We start from the raw sequence: 23095 nt of genomic DNA, 5'->3' as shown, positions 1-23095 counted from the left end.
ACCTCTTGACCCTACTCGAGTGACTGCAGTAAGGCGTATATCCGCACACTGATGCTCTGAATCCATTGAGTCCATCGTGCTACGCGTCATACTATGCTGAAGAGGATATATTATTTATACACTAATTATATATTTTTTTTTCCCTATATTCTATACTTTACATCTATGTTATTATATTGACATTTTATCGAAAAGTTGATTTGTTAAACCGTGCCTTGTGTCACGATGTTTGTTGATATATTGCGATAACTTATTGAACGATGCAATGTTCACCTAACTAAAAATCTGTTACATTCACATTGGACGCTTTAGGGACTTGTCCCACACAGCACTATCCTATGTAATATATATATATATTTTGTGATTGAATTTGTGCGGAAATAACACGAATTATCCTGTAAAACAAGTGTATACCCCTGGGGCTTCGGCCCCGGGGGAACATTAATTGTTAAATAAACGTCTTATCTGTTCTTATCAGCTTAATATCTGATACACTCCTCATTAGGAGTCAGAATATTAACCTGATTTTTGGAAAAAGGCGGACCGCTGGGGCTTGCTCCACCTCCGCCGCGAGTCGACCCAGTATTGCAGTGCCTCTGGGACCGGCTCAATAAGCCTTTTCCAAGAATCAGTTTTATTTATTTATCTAGTCAAACCCACACACTTTGATTTATCCATCAGTAGCTTAAGTATTCGTTTTAACCTGTGTTCGACTCGCTCACCGGAGTGTCGCGTCTTCATCCGCGTCGCGCGTGCTGTGCTCGTGTGTGGTGCAGTGTTCAGTGCGTTCGACTTAGCTGGTGGAACCCCGGACTTGGTAAGTCTAGCACTTGGAATATCGGTGGAGGTCCCTTCCGCGTAGTTAGTTTAAAGTGCTCCCGATGCGGTGGTGTTGAACGCATCGGGTAGACGTTAGACGTCCATACGTGACGTCCCTCCTCCTAGGTCGACCATTTCGACCTCCGAGGAGTTTGAATCCGAGTAGAATCGGTTTGTCTGACCTTATACCCGGTTATAAGTGTAAACTTTACACTTATAGCCGTTGGTTTTGAATTTGACCTCCCCGTGTTTTGGGTGTTAGACTGTTTGCACGTACGCCCGTAATTCGAGTTTTTTGCTCGATTTTACGGGTCGTCGCTGCGTAATAGCAGCATTTAGTTTGATTAAAATCACCGTTTATTTGTTTTAATTAAGAGATCGGGGTACACGGAGGCCCTTTACACCCCGTGTAACTCGATACTTCGCGTTTCCGGAGTTTTCCAGGCCGTGTGGAGTGTCGTGAAAAGTTAAACCGTCGCGGTTGCTAGTCACGTACGCGAAGCACGGTTCGTTCGTGCGGGGCTGTGTCCACCGGGCACAGCGGAATTGTTTTATATTATTTTATTTTAGTTTATTAGAGCCAGTTTCGTCGTTACTTTGTATTATCTGATTAATTTATTCGCGTTCGCGATCGCGTTGTCCCTTGTGATAATTGTATATACTTATTTATTCAACTTGTCCTTCGTCTTACGTGTTCGTCCCGTTCCGACCGTTACCGTTTGTGTTTGCTCCGGTGAGCGTTTTGTTTTATTATTTTGATTATTTATTTTATTTCGACGAGCCGAGTGTTTGCGTTGCGACACTATCGTAACGATGGCGGGTACAAGCAATAACAGTAATACAAGTAACAGTGAATGCGTGGTGAAATTGCTGTACCCGTTCCCTGCCGAATTTCCCTGCCCCTTCTGCTTTGTAGGCAGAACGGTGTGCAGAAAGGGAGCGTGTGTCTATCTGAGACACACGGATTTATTTAAACACCTCAAATTACATCACCCCGGTGCGATTAAAAGGTGGGTGTGCGCTGAGTGCGGCTTCGCCGACGATAGCGCTTATGCGCTAAAGAAGGTGAAGGCGCACCACCAGGTCCGCCATCCAGCCACCGGGGGTCCGTGTGTCTCCGTTAGACACAACTCCCTTGCAGGGAGTGCCGCCCGCGCAACGCCCGGCGATAGCGTTGCCGAGTCGCGACCTCTTGACGTGACGGAGTTATCCGTCGAGAGCGAGGTCTCTTTCCCCCCCCTGGGTGTGTCCCCGGTGACCTGTGGGGGCGCAACGACGTGCGCCTCCACCAGACCACGAACTGTCACTGCTCGTTCCTTTGTTTCCAGAGCATCGGGGACGGCTGCCTCCACTGCAGCAACAACAACCACGACGACAACAACAACAACAACAACAACGACATCGTCGAGAGGGGCCTCCTCGATTACGTCAAAGAGGACAACAGCCAATACCACCACGCAACCCCGGCGAGGAACCCGTCCACCCACCGCCGGGACAACAAAAAGGACGACGAAATCCTCCACCACCCCAACAACAACAACAACAACAACCACGGTGGGCTCGAGTGCCGCTACCAGGAGCACCGTTACCCTCGCGGCGCTATTTCAACGTAGCCGGCGCTCCTCCGCGGACGAGGCGAGCCCCAATACCACGAGGACCAGCAGCGGGTCGGGGGTCAAGGGGAGAAGTTCAGGGGGCACTTCCACCACGCCCCCTGCCCCCTCTAAGGGGAAGAAGAGGAGTCCGGCGGCGCCCGCAGCAGCTGGGAGGAAGAGGCGGGCGTCGACCGAGCCTCCCCAACCCGACCCGCCCAGACGCATTTTACCGTCAAGGAAAGTGACCCCAACCACCACCTTCGCGGAGGTCACAAGGGGCAGCCCGTCCGCCGTGGCCGGAGCGGCGGTGGTGTCGAGGAATACAAGAGCAACGTCTCTTCCGCCCGCGTTGCCCAGGATCACGCGGGCGGCAGCGAAGAGGATGGGGGGCGCGTCCACCACCTCCAGCGCCCCCCCAGCGACACCACCACTGCAGGGCCCTCCACCAACGCCCTGCAGCGCTCCGGCCACGCTTACCACCACGACGGTGACGACATCGGTCCGTGGCTCGCCTATAATGACGGTGGCCGTCGTGTCACCTGTGGCGGTCACCGTCGCGGCGCGGACGCCGCCAGCCACGGGCCGCGCCTCCACCCCGCCAGCCAGGACGACTCGGGCGACGTCCCTCCCGCCCGGGTCGTCCGTGAAGAGGCCGATTCGGGGACGCCTGTCCCCTCCGGGGGTCAGAGGGGGCACCCAGACCACCGGGGTGTCCCTTCGGGTGGAGGCGCGTGGGGAGGGGACCGAGAAGAGGAGGTCCCTACCTTCGCCCAGGCCCCTCCCCACCATTCATGAGTCATCGTCGTCATCGTCGGACGATGAGAGAGCGCCGGCGGCCGTGTCTGAGGAGGGACCGGCCAGGACAACGACGAGAAGGAGGCGCCGCTGCATCGGCAGCAGCGGCAGTGGCAGCAGCAGCAGTAGTAGCAGCAGCAGCAGCAGCAGGAATAGCCACACGAGCGCCGCGAGGGGACGGACTGGACCAACACCAGGAGCGGCGAGAAGGCGGTGGGTGGACCGCACAATAACCACCACGGATTCGTCGGGGGAAGAGGAGGCCCCAAGGCAGCCGTCCCCGCGGGTGGAGGCTCCGGTTACCTCCACCCGAAGGTCACCGAGGCTCCCCAGGGAAGAGGAAGGGGGCCTCAACTTAGATAATTTATTGTCAGAAAATAGATTTTATTCACTGACCGACCGGGCATCTAGTCCGGTCATTAATGACAATATTATTGACTCCCCCGGGCGTAACCGGGGGTGTATTTGTGTGTGCAGGTGTGGAGGCGCGCGGGACCCGCCCGCGTCATCATCCCGGGGCAGCGTCGTCGTGGAGGCTCCGGTGAGGATGGCCCCGTCGAGCATTCGGGAAAGCCACCCGGTGAGTGTGACACGTGGGTATCGTGCGGGTACCAGAGGCGGTCGTGCACCTGCAGCGACCGTGGGGCGGCGGCGCGGGACAGCGACATCGGGCCTCCCGGCTGCTTGCGAGCGGGTAGGCGGGGCGTCTCAGCCTCGGGCCCCGCGGCAATCTAGGGTGCCCCATCCCCGAGGTGGAGGTCGCGACGCTGCGTCCGGCGCGCCACCAACCGGTAGACCCCGATCTAGGGGACGCCGGGAGGTGGACGTTGCCGCAAGGGCGCGGTTAGTGGCCTTCGCGGAGGGGGTGGGATCACCCGAGCAACTGGAGGCGCTCGCCACGAAGGTGGACGAGTACTTTCAGGGGCGGAGGGCCGCGGGACCCGGGGCTGGCGCACGGAGTGCCGCCTCCAGCGGGGGGGCCGGTCGGCGCCGGCCGGTCGCGGGGAGTGAGGGGCGTCGGGGCGATGTGGCCAATTCGATGGTGAGCGATGGCCCTCCCAGCGTCCCGGATCGCGTAGGGGAGGCTACCCGAATCCAACGTCTTTTCAGGGCGGATCGGAAGCGCGCGGTGCGGGAGATTCTCGCCGGAGAATCTCCCCATTGCAGTGTGCCCCTGGAACGGGTCCAGGAGCACTTTACGAACGTTTACTCGCTCCGAGCCCGCCCTGGTAGCCTTCCCTCTCTCTATGGGGAGGACCCGACCACTGAGTCGAACGATGCCCTGGTTTCCCCCTTCACGGAAGCCGAGGTCAGCCGTCGGCTAAAGCGGATGAAGCTTGCTTCTTCCGCCGGACCCGACGGTCTGACCTATGGTGACCTACGGAGGGGGGACCCAGGAGCGGTCCTCCTTACGGCGGTATTCAACACCTGCCGCCGCATGGAGAAGATTCCGGGGCGCTGGAAGAAGTCCAACACCGTCCTCCTTTTCAAGAAGGGTGATCGCGAGGACCTATCGAATTGGAGGCCTATCGCCCTGGGTGATGTCACCCCCAAGCTCTTCGCGGCGGTCGTCGCCGATCGGCTCACTCGTTGGGCCGTAGTCAACAAGCGGCTCAGCCAAGCACAGAAGGGCTTCTTGCCCTTCGAAGGCTGTCTGGAGCACAACTTTGTGCTTCAGCAGGCCATGGCTGCCGCTCGTAAGCAGCGTAGAGAGGTGGTGGTGGCGTGGTTGGATCTGGCCAACGCTTTCGGTTCGGTTCCCCACGCCACCATCATCGATTCGCTGGCCGGCGCCGGCGCTCCCCGGCCGCTTATCAACATCGTCGCCAGCCTTTACGACGGCGTGGCGACGCGGGTCCGTACCGCTGAAGGGTACACGCCCTGGATCCCCATGAAGTCGGGGGTGAGGCAGGGCTGCCCACTTAGCCCGATCCTATTCGACCTTTCCATTGAGGCCATGGTTCGCGGGGCCGTGGACTCGGTGGAGGGTCTGAGTGTGAGAGGGCATAAGGTGACAGCCCTGGCGTACGCAGACGACGTGGCACTCGTCGCGTCATCCGTCGACGGAATGGGAAGGCTATTGCAAGCAGCAGAGGGGACGGCTCGGCAGCTGGGGCTCTCCTTCAACCCCTCGAAGTGTGCAACCCTGCACATCAGAGGGGACGGGAGGGTTTCTAGCACCGAGTTCCGTCTAGTCGGGGGACTCGTTCCTGCCCTGTCGGAGGGGCAGAGTTACGAGCATCTGGGAGTGCCGACCGGGGTTCGGATCGACCAAACCCCGTATCCGACGATCCAAGCCTTATTAGTAGATCTTCGCGCGGTCGACGATTCCCTGCTCGCCCCCTGGCAAAAAATCGAGACCGTGGCGACATTCCTGTTGCCACGCCTCGATTTCGCGTTCAGGGGAGGCCACGTGCGAAGAACCGCTTTAGCCGATGCCGACAGGGTCATCAAACGCACGGTAAAGAGGTGGTTGCACCTCCCGCAGCGTGCCAGTGCGGAGCTGGTCTATATCCCCCCCGCTTGGGGTGGGTGCGGCCTTCTCCCGCTGGTGGATCTGGCCGACGTGGCGACCGTGTCGCACGCGTTCAGGTTATTGAATGCGAGCGATCCGGTCGTTGCGGACTTGGCCAGGTCAGCGCTGTGTGACGCCGTGCGGGAGAAGGCCGGTCGGACCCTTGGGAGCAGGGGCCTTGCCGACTATCTCTCCGGCTCTTTGGCGGGCGAGATGGCGAGGCCATCGGCGGGCCGGGCTTCGTTCTGGTCGCGAGTAAGGAACGTCGGGATTCGTTCATGTGCGCGGCTGGGATTCAGTTGGAGATGGGACGAGGTTCGTGAAGAACTCTCGGTCGTTTGTCGCTCCCGGAATGGGCGTAGTGTTGTTGTGCCGCCTGCTGCCAAGGGCCAAGTCACGCGGAGGCTGAGGGCAGCAGTGGGAGAGTGCTACCTGGAAAGGCTTCTTCGGAAGCCCGACCAGGGGAAGGTTTTCGACGCGACCTCCCGTTGCGCGGTCAGTAACCACTTTCTGCGCACCGGGGGGTTTGTCCGCTTCGCTGATTGGCGCTTCGTTCACCGGGCCCGCCTCGACGTGTTGCCGCTAAATGGAGCACGTCGGTGGGGGACCGGTGACAAGCGTTGCCGGCGTTGCGGGCATGAGTTCGAGGGCCTTCCCCACGTGCTCTCCCACTGCGGTCCTCACTCCGCTGCCCGGCAGCTGCGGCATGACGGCCTCGTTCATAGGCTCGTGGCGGCTGCCCGTCTGCCAGGGGAGATCCGGGTCAATAAGCGCGTCCCGGGAGTCGACGGCGAGCTGGCAGCCCTGCGTCCCGACATCGTCGTGGAGCACGGGCTGTCGAAAAACATCGTCGTGGTCGACGTGGCCGTGCCTTTCGAGAACACTCTCGAGGCAATTGAGGAGGCGAGGATGGCGAAGATACGTAAGTATCAGCCCCTCGCCGAATCATTGCGGAGGCGCGGCTACCGAGTCCACGTAGATGCGTTCGTCGTCGGCGCCCTGGGCGCGTGGGACCCGGGAAACGAGTTTGTCCTGGACCTGCTGCGCGTCTCTCAGCGTTATGCAGCGCTGATGAGGCGTCTCATGATATCTGAGACAATAGCCTGGTCCAGAGATATCTACGTGGAGCATGTATCCGGGGTGCGTCAGTACCGGGCTCCACGGGGTACGTCTGAGGCGGGGTCGACATCGGCGGCGCTGAGCGGGAGCAGTGGAGGCGCCCGCGTCCCTGGGGTGGTGTCGCCCGCGGATCCTTAGGGCCTCCACACCTGGGCTGAGAGGACTGGCTGCCGGGAACCGGAGCGGTTAGTAAGGGCCTCCACATGATAAGAAAATTCTATGTTACTATACTCCACTCTACCTTACTCTACTTGATTTTATTTTATTTTATTCTATCTTATTTTATTTTATCTATTCACTTAATCATTGTTTTATCTGGTTTACTTTACTATATTTTAGCCTATGTTAACCTATCTTAATTTATCTATCTCAATATATATATATTTTTCATTTGCTCGTACTTTGATCCTTTTACTTTTGAATTTTCTTTACTTTGCTTTGACTGTATGGTAGATATTAACACCTTGATACCGCTTTGGGAGGCCTTGGGGTGGCTGGGACCTTTGGCCCCGACTCGTGTGACTACAGTGAAACGCCTAATCCGCACACTAGACTTCTGGGATACACACGTCAATGATACTTTGTTCGCTTGCTGTATAGCTACTACACTATTATAATAACACAAATACACATAGTATATTATATTTAACTACTATTATGACTGAATATGGTTATGTGCAATAGGTTATGCATCAGTCATTGCTAAATTAAAACCCAAACTCTTTCTTTATATTATATGCACACATCGATGTGAGGATAGTAGTTCATAACTGACGTTGTGTGGGGCTATTCCCCATCATTGTTACGTTATTATTATGTATACCAAATACTTAATTTGTGCGGTAAAAACACAAATTCATATTGTAAGACAATTGTATACCCCTGGGGCTTCGGCCTCAGGGGAACATTAGTTGAAAATAAAGAAGCGTTTATCTGTTCTTATCAGCTTAATATCTGATACACTCCTCATTAGGAGTCAGAATATTAACCTGATTTTTGGAAAAAGGCGGACCGCTGGGGCTTGCTCCACCTCCGCCGCGAGTCGACCCAGTATTGCAGTGCCTCTGGGACCGGCTCAATAAGAGTTCCAAAAATCAGTTTTCTGCACTCTATATCACTTGATCTTTCCCATCAGTAGCTTAAGTATTTATTTTATTTGTGTCTTTCCGACTCGCTCACCGGAGTGTCGCGTTATCATCCGCGTCGCGCGTGCTGTGCTCGTGTGTGGTGCAGTGTTCAGTGCGTTCGACTTAGCTGGTGGAACCCCGGACTTGGTAAGTCTAACACGTGAAATTTCGGTGGAGGTCCCATTTCGCGTAGTTAGTTTAAAGTGCTCCCGATGCGGTGGTGTTGAACGCATCGGGTAGACGTTAGACGTCCATACGTGACGTCCCTCCTCCTAGGTCGACCATTTCGACCTCCGAGGAGTTTGAATCCGAGTAGATTCGGTTTGTTCGTCCTTGTACCCGGTTATAAGTGTAAACTTTACACTTATAGCCGTTGGTTTTGAATTCGACCTCTCCGTGTTTTGGGTGTTAGACTGTTTGCACGTACGCCCGTAATTCGAGTTTTTTGCTCGATTTTACGGGTCGTCGCTGCGTAATAGCAGCAATTAGTTTAATTAAATTCACCGTCTATTTGTTTAATTAAGAGATCGGGGTACACGGAGGCCCTTTACACCCCGTGTAACTCGATACTTCGCGTTTCCGGAGTTTTCCAGGCCGTGTGGAGTGTCGTGGAAAGTTAAACCGTTTGCGGTTACTAGTCACGTACGCGAAGCACGGTTCGTTCGTGCGGGGCTGTGTCCACCGGGCACAGCGGAATTGTTTTATATTATTTTATTCTATTTATTTTATTAGATTCCGCTTCGTCCGTTAATTCGTATTGTGTGATTTATTGATTTATTAATCGGGTTCGCGTTCGCGTTTGTCCGTTGTGTTCAACTGTATATAGTTTTATTTATTTAACCTTGTCCTTTGTCTTAAGTGTTCCGTTCGTTCCGAATTACCGTTAGTGTTTTGCTCCGGTGAGCGTATTGTTTTATTATCTCGACTATTTGTTTTATTAGACGAGCCGTGTGTTGCGTTGCGACACTATCTTCACGATGGCGGGTAATAGCAGCAACAATTCTAGTAATTCTGAGTGCGTGGTGAAGCTGCTTTACCCGTTCCCGGCAGAATTTCCTTGCCCGTTCTGCTTTGTCGGCAGAACCGTGTGCAAAAAGGGAGCGTGTGTCTATCTGAGACACACGGATCTATTCAAACATTTAAAGATCCATCACCCCGGTGCGATCAAAAGGTGGGTGTGCGGTGAGTGCGGCTTCACCGACGAAAGTGCGTATGCACTGAAGCGTGTGAAGTCGCACCACCAAACAAAACACCCGTCCACCGGGGGTCCGTGTGTCTCCGTTAGACACAACTCCCTTGCAGGGAGTGCCGCCCGCGCAACGCCCGGCGACAGCGTTGCCGAGTCGCGACCTCTTGACGTGACGGAGTTATCCGTCGAGAGCGAGGTCTCTTTCCCCCCCTTGGGTGTGTCCCCGGTGACCTGTGGGGGCGCAACGACGTGCGCCTCCACCAGAGCCACAACAACGTCAACTACTGCTAAGGGTACCAATGTTTGCAGAGTATCGGGGACGGCTGCCACCACAGCAGCTACAGCAACAATAACAACAACAACAACAACAACGACAACAACCACAGCATCGAAAGGGGCCTCCTCCAGAACGTCAGCTAGAGGCACTACCACCACGCAACCCCGGCGAGGAACTCGTCCACCCACCGCCGGAACAGCAAGGACGTCGAGAACCTCCACCACCGCAACTATAACAACCACGACAACGAAGGTAGTGGGGAGTAGCGCCGCGACGAGAAGCTCCGTCACCCTCGCGGCGTTCTTACAACGAAGCCGGCGCTCCTCCGCGGACGAGGCGAGCCCCAACTCCACCAGGACCAGCAGCGGGTCGGGGCCCAAGGGGAGGATTTCAGGGGGCTCTACCACCACGCCCCCTGCCCCCGCAAAGGGGAAGAAGAGCCCGGCGGCGCCCGCAGCAGCTGGGAGGAAGAGGCGGGCGTCGACCGAGCCTCCCCAACCCGACCCGCCCCGACGCATCTTACCGGCGAGGAGGGTGACCCCCTCCACAACATTCGCGGAGGTCACCCGGGGCAGCCCGTCCGCCGTGGCTGGAGCGGCGGTGGTGTCAAGAAACACCAGAGCTACGTCTCTCCCGCCCGCGTTGCCCAGGATCACGCGGGCGGCAGCCAAGAGGATGGGGGGCGCGTCCACCACCTCCAGCGCCCCCCCAGCGACACCACCACTGCAGGGCCCTCCACCTACGCCCTGCAGCGCTCCGGCCACATTAACAACCACGACGATGACGACCACGGTCCGTGGCTCGCCAATTATGACGGTGGCCGTCGTGTCACCTGTGGCGGTCACTGTCGCGGCGCGGACGCCGCCAGCCACGGGCCGCGCCTCCACCCCGCCAGCCAGGACGACTCGGGCGACGTCCCTCCCGCCCGGGTCGTCCGCGAAGAGGCCCATTCGGGGACGCCTGTCCCCTCCGGGGGGCAGAGGGGACACCCAGACCACCGGGGTGTCCCTTCGGGTGGAGGCGCGTGGGGAGGGGACCGAGAAGAGGAGGTCCCTACCTTCGCCCAGGCCCCTCCCCACCATCCATGAGTCATCGTCGTCATCGTCGGACGATGAGAGAGCGCCGGCGGCCGTTCCTGAGGAGGGACCGGCCAGGACAACGAGGAGGCGCCGCTGCATCAGGAGCAGCGGCAGCAGCAGCAGCAGTAGCAGCAGCAGCAACAACAGCAGGAACAGCCATACGAGCGCCGCGAGGGGACGGACATCCACGACACCAGGAGCGGCGAGGAGAAGGCGGTGGGTGGACCGCACCATTACCTCCACCACGGATTCGTCGGGGGAAGAGGAGGCCCCAAGGCAGCCGTCCCCGCGGGTGGAGGGAACCGGTCCCTCCACTCGAAGGTCACCGAGGCTCCCCAGGGAGGGGGAAGGGGGCCTCAACCTAGATAATTTATTATCAGAAAATCGTTTTTATCCTTTGACTGACCGGGCAATTAGTCCGGTCATTAATGACAATTTTATTGACTCCCCCGGGCGAAACCGGGGGTGTGTTTGTGTGTGCAGGTGTGGAGGCGCGCGGGACCCGCCCGCGTCATCATCCCGGGGCAGCGTCGTCGTGGAGGCTCCGGTGAGGACGGCCCCGTCGAGCATTCGGGAAAGCCACCCGGTGAGTGTGACACGTGGGTATCGTGCGGGTACCAGAGGCGGTCGTGCACCTGCAGCGACCGTGGGGCGGCGGCGCGGGACAGCGACATCGGGCCTCCCGGCTGCTTGCGAGCGGGTAGGCGGGGCGTCTCAGCCTCGGGCCCCGCGGCAATCTAGGGTGCCCCATCCCCGAGGTGGAGGTCGCGACGCTGCGTCCGGCGCGCCACCAACCGGTAGACCCCGATCTAGGGGACGCCGGGAGGTGGACGTTGCCGCAAGGGCGCGGTTAGTGGCCTTCGCGGAGGGGGTGGGATCACTCGAGCAACTGGAGGCGCTCGCCACGAAGGTGGACGAGTACTTTCAGGGGCGGAGGGCCGCGGGACCCGGGGCTGGCGCACGGAGTGCCGCCTCCAGCGGGGGGGCCGGTCGGCGCCGGCCAGTCGCGGGGAGTGAGGGGCGTCGGGGTGATGTGGCCAATTCGATGGTGAGCGATGGCCCTCCCAGCGTCCCGGATCGCGTAGGGGAGGCTACCCGAATCCAACGTCTTTTCAGGGCGGATCGGAAGCGCGCGGTGCGGGAGATTCTCGCCGGAGAATCTCCCCATTGCAGTGTGCCCCTGGAACGGGTCCAGGAGCACTTTACGAACGTTTACTCGCTCCGAGCCCGCCCTGGTAGCCTTCCCTCTCTCTATGGGGAGGACCCGACCACTGAGTCGAACGATGCCCTGGTTTCCCCCTTCACGGAAGCCGAGGTCAGCCGTCGGTTAAAGCGGATGAAGCTTGCTTCTTCCGCCGGACCCGACGGTCTGACCTATGGTGACCTACGGAGGGGGGACCCAGGAGCGGTCCTCCTTACGGCGGTATTCAACACCTGCCGCCGCATGGAGAAGATTCCGGGGCGCTGGAAGCAGTCCAACACCGTCCTCCTTTTCAAGAAGGGTGATCGCGAGGACCTATCGAATTGGAGGCCTATCGCCCTGGGTGATGTCACCCCCAAGCTCTTCGCGGCGGTCGTCGCCGATCGGCTCACTCGTTGGGCCGTAGTCAACAAGCGGCTCAGCCAAGCACAGAAGGGCTTCTTGCCCTTCGAAGGCTGTCTGGAGCACAACTTTGTGCTTCAGCAGGCCATGGCTGCCGCTCGTAAGCAGCGTAGGGAGGTGGTGGTGGCGTGGTTGGATCTGGCCAACGCTTTCGGTTCGGTTCCCCACGCCACCATCATCGATTCGCTGGCCGGCGCCGGCGCTCCCCGGCCGCTTATCAACATCGTCGCCAGCCTTTACGACGGCGTGGCGACGCGGGTCCGTACCGCTGAAGGGTACACGCCCTGGATCCCCATGAAGTCGGGGGTGAGGCAGGGCTGCCCACTTAGCCCGATCCTATTCGACCTTTCCATTGAGGCCATGGTTCGCGGGGCCGTGGACTCGGTGGAGGGTCTGAGTGTGAGAGGGCATAAGGTGACAGCCCTGGCGTACGCAGACGACGTGGCACTCGTCGCGTCATCCGTCGACGGAATGGGAAGGCTATTGCAAGCAGCAGAGGGGACGGCTCGGCAGCTGGGGCTCTCCTTCAACCCCTCGAAGTGTGCAACCCTGCACATCAGAGGGGACGGGAGGGTTTCTAGCACCGAGTTCCGTCTAGTCGGGGGACTCGTTCCTGCCCTGTCGGAGGGGCAGAGTTACGAGCATCTGGGAGTGCCGACCGGGGTTCGGATCGACCAAACCCCGTATCCGACGATCCAAGCCTTATTAGTAGATCTTCGCGCGGTCGACGATTCCCTGCTCGCCCCCTGGCAAAAAATCGAGACCGTGGCGACATTCTTGTTGCCACGCCTCGATTTCGCGTTCAGGGGAGGCCACGTGCGAAGAACCGCTTTAGCCGATGCCGACAGGGTCATCAAACGCACGGTAAAGAGGTGGTTGCACCTCCCGCAGCGTGCCAGTGCGGAGCTGGTCTATATCCCCCCCGCTTGGGGTGGGTGCGGCCTTCTCCCGCTGGTGGATCTGGCCGACGTGGCGACCGTGTCGCACGCGTTCAGGTTATTGAACGCGAGCGATCCGGTCGTTGCGGACTTGGCCAGGTCAGCGCTGTGTGACGCCGTGCGGGAGAAGGCCGGTCGGACCCTTGGGAGCAGGGGCCTTGCCGACTATCTCTCCGGCTCTTTGTCGGGCGAGATGGCGAGGCCATCGGCGGGCCGGGCTTCGTTCTGGTCGCGAGTAAGGAACGTCGGGATTCGTTCTTGTGCGCGGCTTGGATTCAGTTGGAGGTGGGACGAGGTTCGTGAAGAACTCTCGGTCGTTTGTCGCTCCCGGAATGGGCGTAGCGTTGTTGTGCCGCCTGCTGCCAAGGGCCAAGTCACGCGGAGGCTGAGGGCAGCAGTGGGAGAGTGCTACCTGGAAAGGCTTCTTCGGAAGCCCGACCAGGGGAAGGTTTTCGACGCGACCTCCCGTTGCGCGGTCAGTAACCACTTTCTGCGCACCGGGGGGTTTGTCCGCTTCGCTGATTGGCGCTTCGTTCACCGGGCCCGCCTCGACGTGTTGCCGCTAAATGGAGCACGTCGGTGGGGGACCGGTGACAAGCGTTGCCGGCGTTGCGGGCATGAGTTCGAGGGCCTTCCCCACGTGCTCTCCCACTGCGGTCCTCACTCCGCTGCCCGGCAGCTGCGGCATGACAACCTCGTTCATAGGCTCGTGGCGGCTGCCCGTCTGCCAGGGGAGATCCGGGTCAATAAGCGCGTCCCGGGAGTCGACGGCGAGCTGGCAGCCCTGCGTCCCGACATCGTCGTGGAGCACGGGCTGTCGAAAAACATCGTCGTGGTCGACGTGGCCGTGCCTTTCGAGAACACTCTCGAGGCAATTGAGGAGGCGAGGATGGCGAAGATACGTAAGTATCAGCCCCTCGCCGAATCATTGCGGAGGCGCGGCTACCGAGTCCACGTAGATGCGTTCGTCGTCGGCGCCCTGGGCGCGTGGGACCCGGGAAACGAGTTTGTCCTGGACCTGCTGCGCGTCTCTCAGCGTTATGCAGCGCTGATGAGGCGTCTCATGATATCTGAGACAATAGCCTGGTCCAGAGATATCTACGTGGAGCATGTATCCGGGGTGCGTCAGTACCGGGCTCCACGGGGTACGTCTGAGGCGGAGTCGACATCGGCGGCGCTGAGCGGGAGCAGTGGAGGCGCCCGCGTCCCTGGGGTGGTGTCGCCCGCGGATCCTTAGGGCCTCCACATCTGCGGGTCGAGTGGCCTGCCGCTGAGTACATGGGTGGACATTGATTGCCTCCACTTTAAAATTAGAGGAAGGGTGAGACAAGGGTCGATTGGGTGATAACTGGAGTACCTGATTCTACTCAACTTTATCTTATTTTATTCTATTATACTTATTCTACTTTAGTTATTCTATTCTGCTTTACTTGACTTTATTTTATTTTATTTATCTTATTTTATCTTATTTTAGCTTATTTTATTGTATCTGACTTTATTCTATTTTACTTTAGTCTACTTCTTTCTATCGAGTTACTTACTCATTTTAATTTATTCAGCTACTCTATACACCCATATACCTATTTATTGTCTACTTATGTATTTGTATATTTAGCTATTTATTTATCTATTTAACTACTTATTTATTCACCTGTCTACCCAGATACTTAGTTATTGTACTCAGCTTCAATATGCATATGATGGAATCCATGTCTGGTTGAGTGATGGAACTGACTCCTCAGTGGCTGGCACCTCGCGACGGGACTCGTTTGACTACAGTAAGGCGTGAATCCGCACACTGGCGTCGAAATTTCATCTAGTCCACTATGCTATGCATTACGCTTATATATTATAAGACTACTATGGCTGTTATGTATATATAAACCAGATTTTACCTTATTTTTTTACTTCTGTAGACTCTATGTTATTTTTATTTTATTGGAAAGTAATCTGTAATCTGCTAACACGTGGCCTATGACACGCTATCGTTTTGTATCAATTGCTGAATGATACTATGCGTACCTCATAGTGAGGTTATAGAATTAATGGACGCTGTGGGGATTTATCCCCTAGCCTGATTATAGAAAGATGATTTATAATTGAATTCGTGCGGAAATAATGCGAATCTATTGTATAAAACAAGTGTATACCCCTGGGGCCTCGGCCCCGGGGGAACATTAATTGCTAAATAAACGTCTTATCTGTTCTTATCAGCTTAATATCTGATACACTCCTCATTAGGAGTCAGAATATTAACCTGATTTTTGGAAAAAGGCGGACCGCTGGGGCTTGCTCCACCTCCGCCGCGAGTCGACCCAGTATTGCAGTGCCTCTGGGACCGGCTCAATAAGAGTTCCAAAAATCAGTTTTCTGCACTCTATATCACTTGATCTTTCCCATCAGTAGCTTAAGTATTTATTTTATTTGTGTCTTTCCGACTCGCTCACCGGAGTGTCGCGTTATCATCCGCGTCGCGCGTGCTGTGCTCGTGTGTGGTGCAGTGTTCAGTGCGTTCGACTTAGCTGGTGGAACCCCGGACTTGGTAAGTCTAACACGTGAAATTTCGGTGGAGGTCCCATTTCGCGTAGTTAGTTTAAAGTGCTCCCGATGCGGTGGTGTTGAACGCATCGGGTAGACGTTAGACGTCCATACGTGACGTCCCTCCTCCTAGGTCGACCATTTCGACCTCCGAGGAGTTTGAATCCGAGTAGATTCGGTTTGTTCGTCCTTGTACCCGGTTATAAGTGTAAACTTTACACTTATAGCCGTTGGTTTTGAATTCGACCTCTCCGTGTTTTGGGTGTTAGACTGTTTGCACGTACGCCCGTAATTCGAGTTTTTTGCTCGATTTTACGGGTCGTCGCTGCGTAATAGCAGCAATTAGTTTAATTAAATTCACCGTCTATTTGTTTAATTAAGAGATCGGGGTACACGGAGGCCCTTTACACCCCGTGTAACTCGATACTTCGCGTTTCCGGAGTTTTCCAGGCCGTGTGGAGTGTCGTGGAAAGTTAAACCGTTTGCGGTTACTAGTCACGTACGCGAAGCACGGTTCGTTCGTGCGGGGCTGTGTCCACCGGGCACAGCGGAATTGTTTTATATTATTTTATTCTATTTATTTTATTAGATTCCGCTTCGTCCGTTAATTCGTATTGTGTGATTTATTGATTTATTAATCGGGTTCGCGTTCGCGTTTGTCCGTTGTGTTCAACTGTATATAGTTTTATTTATTTAACCTTGTCCTTTGTCTTAAGTGTTCCGTTCGTTCCGAATTACCGTTAGTGTTTTGCTCCGGTGAGCGTATTGTTTTATTATCTCGACTATTTGTTTTATTAGACGAGCCGTGTGTTGCGTTGCGACACTATCTTCACGATGGCGGGTAATAGCAGCAACAATTCTAGTAATTCTGAGTGCGTGGTGAAGCTGCTTTACCCGTTCCCGGCAGAATTTCCTTGCCCGTTCTGCTTTGTCGGCAGAACCGTGTGCAAAAAGGGAGCGTGTGTCTATCTGAGACACACGGATCTATTCAAACATTTAAAGATCCATCACCCCGGTGCGATCAAAAGGTGGGTGTGCGGTGAGTGCGGCTTCACCGACGAAAGTGCGTATGCACTGAAGCGTGTGAAGTCGCACCACCAAACAAAACACCCGTCCACCGGGGGTCCGTGTGTCTCCGTTAGACACAACTCCCTTGCAGGGAGTGCCGCCCGCGCAACGCCCGGCGACAGCGTTGCCGAGTCGCGACCTCTTGACGTGACGGAGTTATCCGTCGAGAGCGAGGTCTCTTTCCCCCCCTTGGGTGTGTCCCCGGTGACCTGTGGGGGCGCAACGACGTGCGCCTCCACCAGAGCCACAACAACGTCAACTACTGCTAAGGGTACCAATGTTTGCAGAGTATCGGGGACGGCTGCCACCACAGCAGCTACAGCAACAATAACAACAACAACAACAACAACGACAACAACCACAGCATCGAAAGGGGCCTCCTCCAGAACGTCAGCTAGAGGCACTACCACCACGCAACCCCGGCGAGGAACTCGTCCACCCACCGCCGGAACAGCAAGGACGTCGAGAACCTCCACCACCGCAACTATAACAACCACGACAACGAAGGTAGTGGGGAGTAGCGCCGCGACGAGAAGCTCCGTCACCCTCGCGGCGTTCTTACAACGAAGCCGGCGCTCCTCCGCGGACGAGGCGAGCCCCAACTCCACCAGGACCAGCAGCGGGTCGGGGCCCAAGGGGAGGATTTCAGGGGGCTCTACCACCACGCCCCCTGCCCCCGCAAAGGGGAAGAAGAGCCCGGCGGCGCCCGCAGCAGCTGGGAGGAAGAGGCGGGCGTCGACCGAGCCTCCCCAACCCGACCCGCCCCGACGCATCTTACCGGCGAGGAGGGTGACCCCCTCCACAACATTCGCGGAGGTCACCCGGGGCAGCCCGTCCGCCGTGGCTGGAGCGGCGGTGGTGTCAAGAAACACCAGAGCTACGTCTCTCCCGCCCGCGTTGCCCAGGATCACGCGGGCGGCAGCCAAGAGGATGGGGGGCGCGTCCACCACCTCCAGCGCCCCCCCAGCGACACCACCACTGCAGGGCCCTCCACCTACGCCCTGCAGCGCTCCGGCCACATTAACAACCACGACGATGACGACCACGGTCCGTGGCTCGCCAATTATGACGGTGGCCGTCGTGTCACCTGTGGCGGTCACTGTCGCGGCGCGGACGCCGCCAGCCACGGGCCGCGCCTCCACCCCGCCAGCCAGGACGACTCGGGCGACGTCCCTCCCGCCCGGGTCGTCCGCGAAGAGGCCCATTCGGGGACGCCTGTCCCCTCCGGGGGGCAGAGGGGACACCCAGACCACCGGGGTGTCCCTTCGGGTGGAGGCGCGTGGGGAGGGGACCGAGAAGAGGAGGTCCCTACCTTCGCCCAGGCCCCTCCCCACCATCCATGAGTCATCGTCGTCATCGTCGGACGATGAGAGAGCGCCGGCGGCCGTTCCTGAGGAGGGACCGGCCAGGACAACGAGGAGGCGCCGCTGCATCAGGAGCAGCGGCAGCAGCAGCAGCAGTAGCAGCAGCAGCAACAACAGCAGGAACAGCCATACGAGCGCCGCGAGGGGACGGACATCCACGACACCAGGAGCGGCGAGGAGAAGGCGGTGGGTGGACCGCACCATTACCTCCACCACGGATTCGTCGGGGGAAGAGGAGGCCCCAAGGCAGCCGTCCCCGCGGGTGGAGGGAACCGGTCCCTCCACTCGAAGGTCACCGAGGCTCCCCAGGGAGGGGGAAGGGGGCCTCAACCTAGATAATTTATTATCAGAAAATCGTTTTTATCCTTTGACTGACCGGGCAATTAGTCCGGTCATTAATGACAATTTTATTGACTCCCCCGGGCGAAACCGGGGGTGTGTTTGTGTGTGCAGGTGTGGAGGCGCGCGGGACCCGCCCGCGTCATCATCCCGGGGCAGCGTCGTCGTGGAGGCTCCGGTGAGGACGGCCCCGTCGAGCATTCGGGAAAGCCACCCGGTGAGTGTGACACGTGGGTATCGTGCGGGTACCAGAGGCGGTCGTGCACCTGCAGCGACCGTGGGGCGGCGGCGCGGGACAGCGACATCGGGCCTCCCGGCTGCTTGCGAGCGGGTAGGCGGGGCGTCTCAGCCTCGGGCCCCGCGGCAATCTAGGGTGCCCCATCCCCGAGGTGGAGGTCGCGACGCTGCGTCCGGCGCGCCACCAACCGGTAGACCCCGATCTAGGGGACGCCGGGAGGTGGACGTTGCCGCAAGGGCGCGGTTAGTGGCCTTCGCGGAGGGGGTGGGATCACTCGAGCAACTGGAGGCGCTCGCCACGAAGGTGGACGAGTACTTTCAGGGGCGGAGGGCCGCGGGACCCGGGGCTGGCGCACGGAGTGCCGCCTCCAGCGGGGGGGCCGGTCGGCGCCGGCCAGTCGCGGGGAGTGAGGGGCGTCGGGGTGATGTGGCCAATTCGATGGTGAGCGATGGCCCTCCCAGCGTCCCGGATCGCGTAGGGGAGGCTACCCGAATCCAACGTCTTTTCAGGGCGGATCGGAAGCGCGCGGTGCGGGAGATTCTCGCCGGAGAATCTCCCCATTGCAGTGTGCCCCTGGAACGGGTCCAGGAGCACTTTACGAACGTTTACTCGCTCCGAGCCCGCCCTGGTAGCCTTCCCTCTCTCTATGGGGAGGACCCGACCACTGAGTCGAACGATGCCCTGGTTTCCCCCTTCACGGAAGCCGAGGTCAGCCGTCGGTTAAAGCGGATGAAGCTTGCTTCTTCCGCCGGACCCGACGGTCTGACCTATGGTGACCTACGGAGGGGGGACCCAGGAGCGGTCCTCCTTACGGCGGTATTCAACACCTGCCGCCGCATGGAGAAGATTCCGGGGCGCTGGAAGCAGTCCAACACCGTCCTCCTTTTCAAGAAGGGTGATCGCGAGGACCTATCGAATTGGAGGCCTATCGCCCTGGGTGATGTCACCCCCAAGCTCTTCGCGGCGGTCGTCGCCGATCGGCTCACTCGTTGGGCCGTAGTCAACAAGCGGCTCAGCCAAGCACAGAAGGGCTTCTTGCCCTTCGAAGGCTGTCTGGAGCACAACTTTGTGCTTCAGCAGGCCATGGCTGCCGCTCGTAAGCAGCGTAGGGAGGTGGTGGTGGCGTGGTTGGATCTGGCCAACGCTTTCGGTTCGGTTCCCCACGCCACCATCATCGATTCGCTGGCCGGCGCCGGCGCTCCCCGGCCGCTTATCAACATCGTCGCCAGCCTTTACGACGGCGTGGCGACGCGGGTCCGTACCGCTGAAGGGTACACGCCCTGGATCCCCATGAAGTCGGGGGTGAGGCAGGGCTGCCCACTTAGCCCGATCCTATTCGACCTTTCCATTGAGGCCATGGTTCGCGGGGCCGTGGACTCGGTGGAGGGTCTGAGTGTGAGAGGGCATAAGGTGACAGCCCTGGCGTACGCAGACGACGTGGCACTCGTCGCGTCATCCGTCGACGGAATGGGAAGGCTATTGCAAGCAGCAGAGGGGACGGCTCGGCAGCTGGGGCTCTCCTTCAACCCCTCGAAGTGTGCAACCCTGCACATCAGAGGGGACGGGAGGGTTTCTAGCACCGAGTTCCGTCTAGTCGGGGGACTCGTTCCTGCCCTGTCGGAGGGGCAGAGTTACGAGCATCTGGGAGTGCCGACCGGGGTTCGGATCGACCAAACCCCGTATCCGACGATCCAAGCCTTATTAGTAGATCTTCGCGCGGTCGACGATTCCCTGCTCGCCCCCTGGCAAAAAATCGAGACCGTGGCGACATTCTTGTTGCCACGCCTCGATTTCGCGTTCAGGGGAGGCCACGTGCGAAGAACCGCTTTAGCCGATGCCGACAGGGTCATCAAACGCACGGTAAAGAGGTGGTTGCACCTCCCGCAGCGTGCCAGTGCGGAGCTGGTCTATATCCCCCCCGCTTGGGGTGGGTGCGGCCTTCTCCCGCTGGTGGATCTGGCCGACGTGGCGACCGTGTCGCACGCGTTCAGGTTATTGAACGCGAGCGATCCGGTCGTTGCGGACTTGGCCAGGTCAGCGCTGTGTGACGCCGTGCGGGAGAAGGCCGGTCGGACCCTTGGGAGCAGGGGCCTTGCCGACTATCTCTCCGGCTCTTTGTCGGGCGAGATGGCGAGGCCATCGGCGGGCCGGGCTTCGTTCTGGTCGCGAGTAAGGAACGTCGGGATTCGTTCTTGTGCGCGGCTTGGATTCAGTTGGAGGTGGGACGAGGTTCGTGAAGAACTCTCGGTCGTTTGTCGCTCCCGGAATGGGCGTAGCGTTGTTGTGCCGCCTGCTGCCAAGGGCCAAGTCACGCGGAGGCTGAGGGCAGCAGTGGGAGAGTGCTACCTGGAAAGGCTTCTTCGGAAGCCCGACCAGGGGAAGGTTTTCGACGCGACCTCCCGTTGCGCGGTCAGTAACCACTTTCTGCGCACCGGGGGGTTTGTCCGCTTCGCTGATTGGCGCTTCGTTCACCGGGCCCGCCTCGACGTGTTGCCGCTAAATGGAGCACGTCGGTGGGGGACCGGTGACAAGCGTTGCCGGCGTTGCGGGCATGAGTTCGAGGGCCTTCCCCACGTGCTCTCCCACTGCGGTCCTCACTCCGCTGCCCGGCAGCTGCGGCATGACAACCTCGTTCATAGGCTCGTGGCGGCTGCCCGTCTGCCAGGGGAGATCCGGGTCAATAAGCGCGTCCCGGGAGTCGACGGCGAGCTGGCAGCCCTGCGTCCCGACATCGTCGTGGAGCACGGGCTGTCGAAAAACATCGTCGTGGTCGACGTGGCCGTGCCTTTCGAGAACACTCTCGAGGCAATTGAGGAGGCGAGGATGGCGAAGATACGTAAGTATCAGCCCCTCGCCGAATCATTGCGGAGGCGCGGCTACCGAGTCCACGTAGATGCGTTCGTCGTCGGCGCCCTGGGCGCGTGGGACCCGGGAAACGAGTTTGTCCTGGACCTGCTGCGCGTCTCTCAGCGTTATGCAGCGCTGATGAGGCGTCTCATGATATCTGAGACAATAGCCTGGTCCAGAGATATCTACGTGGAGCATGTATCCGGGGTGCGTCAGTACCGGGCTCCACGGGGTACGTCTGAGGCGGAGTCGACATCGGCGGCGCTGAGCGGGAGCAGTGGAGGCGCCCGCGTCCCTGGGGTGGTGTCGCCCGCGGATCCTTAGGGCCTCCACATCTGCGGGTCGAGTGGCCTGCCGCTGAGTACATGGGTGGACATTGATTGCCTCCACTTTAAAATTAGAGGAAGGGTGAGACAAGGGTCGATTGGGTGATAACTGGAGTACCTGATTCTACTCAACTTTATCTTATTTTATTCTATTATACTTATTCTACTTTAGTTATTCTATTCTGCTTTACTTGACTTTATTTTATTTTATTTATCTTATTTTATCTTATTTTAGCTTATTTTATTGTATCTGACTTTATTCTATTTTACTTTAGTCTACTTCTTTCTATCGAGTTACTTACTCATTTTAATTTATTCAGCTACTCTATACACCCATATACCTATTTATTGTCTACTTATGTATTTGTATATTTAGCTATTTATTTATCTATTTAACTACTTATTTATTCACCTGTCTACCCAGATACTTAGTTATTGTACTCAGCTTCAATATGCATATGATGGAATCCATGTCTGGTTGAGTGATGGAACTGACTCCTCAGTGGCTGGCACCTCGCGACGGGACTCGTTTGACTACAGTAAGGCGTGAATCCGCACACTGGCGTCGAAATTTCATCTAGTCCACTATGCTATGCATTACGCTTATATATTATAAGACTACTATGGCTGTTATGTATATATAAACCAGATTTTACCTTATTTTTTTACTTCTGTAGACTCTATGTTATTTTTATTTTATTGGAAAGTAATCTGTAATCTGCTAACACGTGGCCTATGACACGCTATCGTTTTGTATCAATTGCTGAATGATACTATGCGTACCTCATAGTGAGGTTATAGAATTAATGGACGCTGTGGGGATTTATCCCCTAGCCTGATTATAGAAAGATGATTTATAATTGAATTCGTGCGGAAATAATGCGAATCTATTGTATAAAACAAGTGTATACCCCTGGGGCCTCGGCCCCGGGGGAACATTAATTGCTAAATAAACGTCTTATCTGTTCTTATCAGCTTAATATCTGATACACTCCTCATTAGGAGTCAGAATATTAACCTGATTTTTGGAAAAAGGCGGACCGCTGGGGCTTGCTCCACCTCCGCCGCGAGTCGACCCAGTATTGCAGTGCCTCTGGGACCGGCTCAATAAGAGTTCCAAAAATCAGTTTTCTGCACTCTATATCACTTGATCTTTCCCATCAGTAGCTTAAGTATTTATTTTATTTGTGTCTTTCCGACTCGCTCACCGGAGTGTCGCGTTATCATCCGCGTCGCGCGTGCTGTGCTCGTGTGTGGTGCAGTGTTCAGTGCGTTCGACTTAGCTGGTGGAACCCCGGACTTGGTAAGTCTAACACGTG

At 57.4% G+C, this 23095-nt stretch overlaps 4 pseudogenes; all 4 read left to right on the top strand.

Moving 5' to 3' along the window:
* The first annotated feature begins 438 nt into the window (after window positions 1-438).
* On the top strand, window positions 439-616 carry LOC143432140 (U2 spliceosomal RNA; annotated as a pseudogene).
* Window positions 617-7747: 7131 nt separating this feature from the next.
* Window positions 7748-7927, top strand: LOC143432131 (U2 spliceosomal RNA; annotated as a pseudogene).
* A 7305-nt stretch (window positions 7928-15232) lies between these two features.
* LOC143432123 (U2 spliceosomal RNA) lies at window positions 15233-15408 on the top strand (annotated as a pseudogene).
* A 7305-nt stretch (window positions 15409-22713) lies between these two features.
* Window positions 22714-22889, top strand: LOC143432122 (U2 spliceosomal RNA; annotated as a pseudogene).
* The last annotated feature ends 206 nt before the right edge of the window (window positions 22890-23095 follow it).

The sequence above is a fragment of the Xylocopa sonorina genome, unplaced genomic scaffold (assembly GCF_050948175.1).
Source record: "Xylocopa sonorina isolate GNS202 unplaced genomic scaffold, iyXylSono1_principal scaffold0027, whole genome shotgun sequence".
NCBI classification, from domain to species: Eukaryota; Metazoa; Arthropoda; class Insecta; order Hymenoptera; family Apidae; genus Xylocopa; species Xylocopa sonorina.
This window is presented reverse-complemented; position numbering and strand designations above follow the sequence as displayed.